Source organism: Dama dama, chromosome 22 (assembly GCF_033118175.1).
Source record: "Dama dama isolate Ldn47 chromosome 22, ASM3311817v1, whole genome shotgun sequence".
NCBI classification, from domain to species: domain Eukaryota; kingdom Metazoa; phylum Chordata; class Mammalia; order Artiodactyla; family Cervidae; genus Dama; species Dama dama.
This window is the reverse complement of record NC_083702.1, coordinates 42,877,280-42,888,217: the sequence shown is the minus strand read 5'-3', so window position 1 is coordinate 42,888,217 and position 10,938 is coordinate 42,877,280. Positions and strand designations below refer to the sequence as shown.

The 10,938-nt window shown below is 43.4% G+C and overlaps 1 protein-coding gene across 3 annotated transcripts in view; it reads left to right on the top strand.

Moving 5' to 3' along the window:
- Positions 1 to 954: 954 nt before the first annotated feature.
- The window catches only part of USP18 (ubiquitin specific peptidase 18), a 32,213-nt gene continuing 22,229 nt past the window's right edge, over positions 955 to 10,938 (top strand). Inside the window, exon 1 of one of the 3 annotated variants that reach the window (XM_061125275.1) lies at positions 955 to 1,027. The gene's annotated coding sequence lies outside the window, so the exon portion shown is untranslated. The other 2 variants (XM_061125277.1, XM_061125276.1) reach the window with 2 other exon arrangements.

Genomic DNA, 10,938 nt, shown 5'->3' with positions numbered 1-10,938 from the left:
CATCTGCAGTGCTTTGGAAGGGGAAATCTTAACCACTGGACCACCCAGGAAGACCCACTTAGCCTCTCTGAAAATTAGTATTTTCACCTATTAAAACTGAAATAAAAATGGGGCCTCTATTAGGAACCTGTCATATAGACTTAATTAGGTTTAGAGCTTAGTAGCGACTTTCCTGGTGGCTCAGAAGGTAAAGCGTCTGCCTATAATGTGGGAGACCCGGGTTCAATCCCTGAGTCAGGAAGATCTCCTGGAGAAGGAAATGGCAACCCAATCCAGTATTCTTGCCTGGAAAATCCCATGGGTGGAGAAGCCTGGTAGGCTACAGTCCATGGGATCCCAAAGAGTCGGACACGACTGAGCGACTTCACTTTAGGGAACTTGGAATTTCTCAGGGACCCAGTGCACGTGAGGTTCTAAGGTGGAACAGTTAGTTCACTTTCTTTTCCCCACCAGCCCTGTGTCACAACGGGTTCCCTGTCCCCGCCCCCGCGCCGCCCCAAGGGCACCAGAGGACCGCGAGCTTCGTACCGGTATCTCTCTACCGTATGTCACCGAATCTTACAAGCCATCCAATTTTAAGATACCCAATTTAAGAAATTACAAACAACAACAAAAACAAACAAAAAACACAAAAAACAAGCAAAAAAAGAAATAACATCATCGCTTCAAGAAAGAAAAAAAAATGCTGCCACGTGTATTAAGAAATGTCAAACGATTGTAAAGCACCTCCGAATGATTACGGAGATCTTAAAATTTCCAAACAAGAGCTTATTCTAGGAACGAGCTTAGGCTTCGTTCTGCAAACGGCGCTGCACGTTTAGACGCGTAACCAGCGGCAGAAGCTCCGACTCGGCGCTCCACTGCGCCTCCTCTGCTGAGTTTCGCTTTCAGTTCGCAGGAAACGAAAGCCCAGAGGCAGGGCGGGGGCGGGGACGGGGCGGGGACTGGGGTGTGGGCGGGGACAGAGGTGCTGGCGTTAGGGCGCGGTGTGCGCGGGGACCCAGAGGGCCAGAAGTAGGGAACCGAGGTGAGTAGGGAGTCTCGGGGACCGAGGCGAGGACAGGGGCGCGGCGACGGACGAGGGGACCGAGGTGGACGGACCGGGCCTCGCCCGCCGCGCCAGCCCCGCAGCCTCCTGGAGGGCAGGACACTGGCTGAGCTTCCCCCGCTTTCGACTTGGCAGCGCGGGTCTGACGCATCGCGGCTCTTAGGGCAAGTTTGGTGGTACTTACTGCAGACTTTGTCTCCAGGGAAGATAAGGCGAGGCTCTCTCTGCTCGTTGCCTCGTGGCTACTTAAGGGATTTATTTGGGCTTCGCGGATTATAATAATGGTCTGTATTCGTTAATAGGTGTATTGGATCGAGGCAGTTTTCCCACGCTGATGTACTGATTTAGACTTTTTGCATGACTTTAATTAAAGAAGAAATTGCAAAACTGTCTAAGTTTGTAAAAAAAAAAAAATTGCAAAAAATGCAGACAAATCTGTGAGATAGAAATAAGGTTTCTTTTAATCCTCAACTCGCTATCATTTTATTGGGTACTATGCCAGCAATTTTTATATGTACACCTCTTCAAAACTGCTCTGTAAGTTTGCTTCCTCCCCCCTCCCCCCCCCAACAGTATATTATGGACATCTTTCCATGGCAAGAGATACGGTAGGTCCACCTCATTTTAAGAACTGGTGAAAAATATGAGAGGTACATCTTTCTATTTAAACACTCCGTGGACATTTAGCTTCTTTTTTTTTTTTTTCCAATTATTTTTATTAGTTGGAGGCTAATTACTTCGCAACATTGCAGTGGGTTTTGTTATACATTGACATGAATCAGCCGTGGAGTTACATGTATTCCCCATCCCGATCCCCCCTCCCACCTCCCCCCCCACCCGACATTTAGGTTCTTTACCGTTGTTACTGGTGTAGATGATACAGCAGTACCGTTCATACTCACAATTGTGCGACTATATGAGCATATTTGTGGAGAGTTCCTATAAGTAGAATTGCTGGGGCAGTGGGCATACAAACTGAGAAATTTTAAAGATTTTGTTAAATTGTGCAAATCAGAATATTTTAGTCTGAATTTAGACCTTTAAACCTAAAACGCTATTCTATGACCCCTGAAAAAGAGTGTTTTGAAAATTAAAGCACAGCCTTTACTTTCATGCTTTTTACAGCATTGAGGTAGCTATACTTTGAAATCATTGATATAGGGGCAAATATTTAAAACATTTCTTTTTGGTGGCTCAGATGGTGAAGAATCTGCCTGCCATATGGGAGACCTGGGTTTGATCCCTGGGTTGGGAAGATCCCCTGGAGAAGGAAATGGCAACTCACTCCAGTATTCTCACCTGGAGCATTCCATGGACCTAGGAACCTGGTGGGCTACAGTCCATGGTGTCACAAAAGAGTCAGACATGACTGACACATACTTTCCATTTGGTGTTACACTGTGAGGGTGAGGTGGGGGCTTCAGCCTGGACATTTAGGAGGTCTGCTGTGCTCATAGGAACCAGACAGGCCATCAGCTAACAGGTACACAGCTCCTTCCTGGTTTTTGGATCTCTATCAAGGAACTGGGGGAAAAAAAAAAAAAAAAAAAACAACTTTTTATTTATTTTTTTAACCAATAAAAATTCATTGCACAGTATGGATGCCTTTATATTAAATATGGTGATGAGCTTGCAAAGAGGTTTCATCTGGAGTGTTTCAGTCTGTGTGCCCAGCGCATTACCATTACTGGAAAAGCACACACAGACATGAAATATGAGATCTGAATCTGTTGCCATGATGGGCTGGATTTGGACTGTGAGGCTTGTATCACATTCCAGGCATGTAGGTTTTGTTCTTCTTTGGGCATTTAAAGATGGAGTTGGTTTTCCTTGCAGAGAGTCTAGTAGTGAGTGAAGAGCCAGTTAGAGCCCGGGGCAGCCCAGGTTTCCTGCATCGTGTCTTACGCTGTTTCTCTGAAGTCTCTGGTTGTTTCTGTGGCTACAGTGGTGGCCAGTCCAAGCCAGCTGTTTCTGTCCTTCACATCTCCCATTTATAAGAGTAAAAATTTTAAGAAGAGTGGGTTAAGTTAGTTTTGTTCTTTGGAACCTAAAATTTTGTTAAATAAGAGAGTATTTTTCAGAGCAATTTTAGGTTCACAGCGAAATTGAGTACACAGAGTTCCTATATACCTCCTGCCCCTCCCGCCTCCTCCACTGTAAACAGTTTGTTACAACTTATAAACGTAGGGCATTATCATCTGAAGTCTGTGCTTTACATTAGGGTTCATTGTTTTGTGCATTCTATGAATTTTGACAAATGTATAATGACATGTATCTACCATGTATCAGACAGAATAGTCTCACTGCCCTAAGAATCTTGTGTTGGAGCCCATTTTTCAGTCATGCATTGAGTTTGAAAATTCAGCATCCTTAAAATATAAATATTCCTCAAAATATATCCATTCTCCTTTCCCCCATCACCACCTGCTTGGCTCATTTTCCCCATCCTTCTCAGATCTTTAAGTTTCACTTTCCTCTCTTTTTTGCCCCACCTACCTGTCTCCTCTGTGACTAGCTCTGAAGTTTCTTGCCTTTCTCTGTTGCCCTTTGGGATCTGGCCTCTCACCTCTCCAGATGATACCTCCACTGGGTTTTACTGTCTTATTTTCAAGGTCTGGCAGACTGCAGAGTAATGTCTCTGGAAAACAGGCTGATCCCTTCCTACTGTTTCATCAGATTTCCTTCGATGTGGTCTCAAAGTCCTAGGTTTTGCTCATGGAATTGTCAACTGCCATCATTTCTCTGTCAGTTTAACTTTTCTAGGCTGAGCCTCGTAAGAGGAACAACTGTTTATGACTACAGAAAATATTTACTAAGAAAAGAGACTGTTATCTGAGCCATTTAACATGAGCCTGTTAATTATGCCACTTATATTTAGCTGTTTCCGAGCTTCTTATGTTCTCCTCCCTTCACCTTTTATAAAAGGATTGAGAAAAAATTGTAAAACTTCTCATTCCTAATTCACTAATTTTTTGGATCTTAGAATAAAAACACTATTGCTAACAAAGGCTCCCTTAAAAGATATTGAATCTTTTAATATCTTTATGTCTTAAATGACTTATTGCTTATTTAAAATCATATTAATTATAGGAAATTAAGAAATTAAGGGAAATAATCCAGGGAAAGGCAAAAATGATTTGTAACCAATTGGAATTACCCTTTAATGACATTCTTGATATATTTTGCCCCAGTCATTTTTTCTCTGTGTGTGTAGTTATGTTTTATAAAATTGTGTCCATACTATGTAATTTGTAAAATACAGAAAGAAAATAGGCTGTAAAAATGAATTTTGGTGAACAGTCTTCACATAGATCTTTGTATATATCTCTGTTTCTTAAAGCCAGAGTCCCAGAGCAGAGTCATGTTAATGAGTAGTCTTTCAGCTAAAAGTGTCAGGAACCCATTTCAGGCTAATTTTAAAAACAGCAGAGGGGATTCTGAGTGGAGATCTGGAGGCTGGGTTGGTCCAGAGTCTTAGCTGGCTGTCTTAGGACTCTGTCTCCTTCTCCATCTCTTGGTTCTGTTACCTGTCATTGGCTGTTTTCCTTGGCTGGGGGTTTTTCTTCCTGTAGTGGGAAAGATAGTTTGATTTACAATCTTCTGGCCTAAAATCTCATCTAAGAAGTCTAAAGTCTGATTATTTTCAGTCTTGATTGGGTCCCGTGACCATTGCTGAAACAGCCACCATAAGCCCTGTGAGGCCAGGCTTCTGAGCCAGGCAGTGGGTGTGGGCTCCACGCAGTCTTCATAGTCTGAAAGTCCAGAGAGTTTTCGTAAAGAAAAAGTGAGTCTGCTACGAAAAGGTGGGGTACTGGGCTGCAGAAATGACCGCTGTCCTCTGAAGTCGTTTTTGAGGTCGTGGTGCACGTTGCCGAGTGTGCGCCCAAGCTGACTGTGGTTGTCCACTCCCCATGGCCGTGTGTGGATGAGAAGCTGATGCTCTGCACCTCGTCTGTGTCTGCACAGGTGACACCATGAGATCCTCACGGCTGACGCCTTAAATGGGAATAAAACAGCCGAGAAATCATGCCCCTTTAGGGAGAGCAATACTGGAACTGAACTGAAAACAGTCTTCATGAAATGACTTGAAGGTGGCTGGTCTGCATGCACGCCTCTGTGCCAGTGGTCGGCCCCCTGCAGCCTGAACTTGGTCAGTGCTTGTCGAGAATAGCTTCTCAGCCTTAATGTGCCTGGAGGCGAATTCACCCGGGAATCTTGTCCAAATGCAGATTCCAGTCCTGCCTCTTTAACAGACTTCAGGTGATGCTGATGCCACTGGGCCAGAGACCTGCCTTTCTAGTGACAAGATGTTAGACAAGTGGTGGCCAATATTTTAGCAAAATGAAAGAAAACCTCCCCTTCAGATCAGAATTATACTCTCAATATCCATTAATTGAGAAAACACACTGGAAATTACTACATATTCAGAAAAGCTTTTACACCTTTTGGCAGAACACTAAAGGGCCGGGTGTTAAACTCAATGTTTGGTTAGAGGTGAGGCCGTATGCCTCTCGCCTGTGCTGAAATGCGCTCCAATTTCAGCACATCGCTGGGGTTGAAGAATGGGAGGATCTTACAACTGGTGTCCCCTGAGAAGCGTTTGGATTCTCAACAAGGCTTTTAGTGTGGTTACTTCTTCAGTAGTTTCCAGTGAACAAACTGCAGGTGCTAAGTTCTGCAAACTACAGCGTTAGGGCGTGTGTGTGTGTGTGTGTGTGTGTGTGTGTGTTATTGTTTGAGTAGCCTTTTAATCACACAGTGTCTGCTATTCCATAGTGTTTGAACATCTCACATTAAGTGTGTGACAAAACCATTCCAAAATCTCTGATGAAGGACGGCAAAACTGTCTTGCTGTCTTTCTCTGACCAGGGTTTCTTGTTACATTCTTCTGTGCTGTAGTTACCTCCTGGACACATACTGAAGGGTGTGAACAAAACACTGTATGCCAGACATGCTATATAATTTGTGGGTCCCCTAGTAAAGTAAGAATATGGGGCTCCTTATTAAACAATTGTGAAGAATTTCAGGACTGCAACAGGGGAGTGTTAAACCAAACCAGGCACTTCTGAGTGTGTCTTTGCAGCTACACAGGTTGTGTACTCATCAAGCCAGCCCTGACTGTCTGTGACCGCCAAACCATTCATAGCTTTCATCTTGTTTGTTCCACTGTTGATGACAACTGTATGACACTGACATTTAAAAAACTGATTTTCCAGTCTATAAATATTCTTCAAACTTTTTAGGAGAGAATCTTACTGGACTCACCATTAACCCATCATGCTGTTTAAAATAGGCTCTGGTTGTTTCTGCCTGTTCAGATGCTTGGTGTATATGATATAGAAGTAGCACATTTAAAATGATCACTGTTTATTCGATGTGTACAGCAGAATGTAATTCAGAAAATTTGTTTTTAGAAACGTATTTTCCAGAGCAGGTTGTCCTTAGGATTCATAGTTTAGGTAACTGTCAAAAGTCAAGTGTTTGGTTTCCAACCATTGAATTGAGTGACTGTCTAAAGTCATCATTTAGACAAGAATTTTTAACCTCCACAAGTAGACCAGATCTTAAAAAGAGCGGTGTGCTTGATTCATGTGTATAGTCTGTGATGTTTGAAGTTTGGTAAGTGTGAACAAATTGTGTTTTGGGTGTTTGGTTTCTTTTTAGATTTTTTTTATATTATTTCTTACACCTGGATTGAATAGTGTTTTATTCTTGATTTTTTGTAGATATTTTTGGAATTTTTCCTCCTGATGATAACTGGTAAAACTGATGTTCTGGTTTAAATTCATCTACACAAGATTTGGAGTATTTGCAAAAAAAAAAAAATGATCTGCAAATGCGTTTTTTTTTCTTGAAAGACTCGTGACTTAATTGGAATTACATAATTAAAATTTAAATACAATTCTTAAAGATTATTTTGTTTAATATGAGAAGCCTGACATACCAAACAATTTTGCAAAGTGTAGAATTGTTACAATCTAACTCTGTTATTCTAAATTACTTTAAAATTTAATAAAATTGCCTAACATAGCTTTGTAAATCAGCTATATTCTAATAAAAGTTTTCATAAAGTTGGAAGCCAAAAAAGATATAATATCCTCTGTAAGATATTTAGCAAACTTATTCACTCTTTACTACATGTATTTTCAATTTCCCTTCCTTTTTTAATATTTTAAAATAATTTTATGCATATAATTAGTGGTCCAAACCATTCACTGTTGCAGCATCTTTCTTTTGCAGTGAAAATTATGCTTTAGTGTCTCAACATAGAAAGTATATGAGATTCTCTACCCTAAGTTGTGTGGATCGTTTGCAACTGGATCTTCAGATATTAACAGTTAACCCAGGTGACCATCGTTTTTTGTTACACTGGTCACCTGGGTGGTGACCACAGTGACCATTCAATCATGTGCCAGTGCAGGGACACCAGAAGGGACACTGAGGTGGGCGTCTGGTGGTTGGCCTCTCAAAGGCTGAGGCCAAGCAGTGGATGGATCTTGGCTGAATAATAATGAAGTGAAGCCATGCTCTGGTACTTCCTGCTCCATCTGAAAAATGAAAGTCTTCATGCAGTGTTTAGCGTGCGTCTGGCTACAGTGCCACTTTCGCCCAGAGCTCTGGCTGTAGATGGGAGCAACTGGTCTTTCTGTCGGAGCTAGGGTTTGGTATTTTGTCTTTTACCATCTGTTCTTCAGCGTGTGCTCCGGTCTGCCTACTTGGTACTCTGCTCTGCAGTCTGTCTTCAGCCTCTGTCTATCCGGTCATTCCCCTGCGTCCCTCTAGGGGACAGGGCTGACACACCCACATGATTCGGCTTCTGCTTTTCTCGCTGGAGACAGAGCTCTGAGGGAACCTGCCTTTAAGGTTAGGGTTCTTCTTAATTAAATTAATTAAACTGAGTGTCTTTGGGGAAAATCCTGGGAGTGATCTGTGATTCGGGTTTGTCAGCAGCCGGTCCGCTCTGCGTTCCCCGCTGGGCTGGGCAGTGTGAGTGACTCCTTCCTGCCCGCGTCAGCCCTGTGTCTTCAGCCCTGTGTCTTGTCTCCTCATACTGGCCTTGACTCCAAGTTCCAATTAATTCATTAGCTAGTGAATGACAAACGTTTATGAGCCCCTTTCCCCTAGCTGGAACATTACTGGCAAGTACATGCTTTCTGCTTGTCTCTTCCCTCTGCTTTCCTGTCGGAGGTAATGGCCTTTTTGATCATAGTTCTCCATTTAAGAAGTTTTACCTCCCGTGCCCATTGATGCCTGAACAATGTAATATCTCATTTTCCTTGAGTTTGAATTACAAAAGAAATATTATATATTATCTTCTAAGAATTGTCTTTTGACTCAGCACTGTTTCTAAGATTCACCCTTTCGGGACATGTTCACTCAGGTGCAACTAAGGAGTATTATTTCACTGTGTAAATTTATTACAGCCCATGTACCCATTCTTCTGACCTTTGTGCCAAGTGCTTGGATTGTTTCCACGTTCTTGCTGTACAAACAGGACTGATGTTAGCATTCTTGTATATGTCTCCAGGGACGCATGTGAGAATTTCTCTTTAGAATTTTTGGGTTGAAGTTAAGGGAAACTAAATGATGCCAAATTGTTTTCCCACGTGATTGTACCATTTTACACACCCCCCCAGTGGTGTATAAGAGATCCTATTTATTTACATTCTTTCCAACACTTGGTTCAATCAGAATTTTTTTTTTTTTTTACTGCATTGAGCCCTTGTTGTGGTGCACAGGCTTTCTCTAGTTGTGGAGTGCTGGCTCTAGAGCATGGGCTCAATAGTTGTGTCATATGGGCTTAGTTGTCCTGTGGCGTGGGGGATCTTCCCTGACCAGGGATTGAACCCATGTCCCCTGCATTGGAAGGTATAGTCTTAACCACTGGACCACCAGGGGAGTCCCCAGAATTCTTAACCAATGCCAGTTAAGCAGTGTAAAATGGTATCTCATTATGGTCAAGGTTTGCAGTTCCCTGACCACTAGTGACCACTTAGCTTTTTATAAAACTTCTATTTCTGGAACTCTACATTTTTTCCAGTCCTGACTTGGATTCACCCATGCAGATTTGCTCAGAGTCCTTTGCACACTCTTCCCACATGCTCCTCCCCCAATCATTGGGCTTCTTTGCACATCATCTGCCTTGCCCCAGGGTGTCCTTTATTTTAAACCATACCCTTTCCTCCATAATAAACTCAGATCCAGACCCACTTTTCCCACAAAACTTGCCCTTGTAAACGTCAGGGAATTTAGGTCACTTCATTTAAACACTGAGTCCTGATGGGCCTCTCAGCCAGTGGCTAAAGTGCAGATGGGTGCAAGGTGTTTAGCTACGTTTATTAAGAACCTTAGGGGGAGTTCCCTGGTGGTCCAGTGGTTAAGAATATGCATAAGACTGTGTTCCCCATGAAGGGGCCTGGGTTCAATCCTGGTCAGGACTGCAACTAAGAGATCCCTCATGTTACAGCTAAGATCCAGCACAGCCAAATAAATGTTTAAAACCAAACCCTTAACTTTGTACACTGTGACCTTGTAATTATATTTCTAAGAATCTCTCCCAAATATTGATTTAGTGACTGGTTGTATCTGATGGTCAAGTAAGTTAGAAAGCCACAGACTTATTTGCACCGGGATAGGGAAACAATGGTCATGAGTTTTCGCAAGCTCTGGAAGATAAAGAACAGGGAATTCTGGCGTGCCGCAGTCCATGGGGTTGCAAAGAGTTGGACACGACTGAGCGACTAAACAACAACAAAGGGAATGCTTGAACAAACAATAGGGGTTGTGGCCTCAGCTTAGACTCCTGGCAGGCCTGAGCCCTGAGCTGCCGGCAAAGCTGAAGCCCTTTCAGCAGAACTCAGTGAGATGAAAAGGCAGGAGGCTGTGGGAGGCCTGGGCGTGGATCACACTTCCATGTCAAGCCTGCTTGTAGACACAAGGGAACCTTTGTGCTTGGATCGCTGTGTTGGGCAGTGCCCTGCAGACACCCGTGTGCACTCTGGGCAGGTACGGACAGGGTACGGTGCTTGCGACCTTGTTCCGAGACTCCTCCTGAGATTCCAAGCATACCGGGAGGGGGGGGGGGGGGGGGACACAGGTAGCTGAAGTCTGTGCTGTCTGGAGGAAGTGGGTTCTGGTTCACATGACCTCTTTTAATGCTGTGGTTTTGTTGCATCTCTGACCTTTGGTTTGCCTGAGGAAAAATCAGATACGTAGAGAAAGGTTTTATACCTAAAGATATTCACTGTGGTGTTTTTTTTTTTAAGTAATGGTAAATAATTGAAAACAACCAGACTATTCCATAGTTTTTGTTGCTTTATTAGGAATCATTGTGAAATGGTTGATAATGTACTGCTTTTTCTATCTCATGTTACAACAAGAATTTTCCCAAGTCATTTTAAGCGCTTCACAAATTTTCTTGTGTGCTGATAGAGCAACAAAATTACAGGCCTCTTGTCAATGACCCATGGCCATGGAAGGGGAAAAGGAAAAAGCCCAGGGCAGAAAAGAATGTGTGATAAAGTTTATTATGTGACTGTGCACACATGGGCGTGGTGTTTGGGTTCCCAAGGACATTTGCCAGTCAGTGCTGGCTGAGTGGCATTTCTTGGTGGAGCCTGTTGAGAAGGGTGTATACTGTGTGTGTGTGTGTGTTGTCTAAGAAACCTCAATAGACTGAGGACCTGCCATTGACTTGCTCCTCCGTTGATGATGTCGTCCCAGCTGAGATGATCGTGCGAGAGGTGTGCTGGGGAGCATCCTTGGGAAGACACCAGGGCAGGGGGCAGGGAGAAGTGAGCCCAGCAGGGTGGGCAAAGCGGGGACTCGAACTGCCAGACTCTGCAGCAGAGGCCTCAGCTGATCCTGAGGGGAGCTCGGGACTGGGTGAC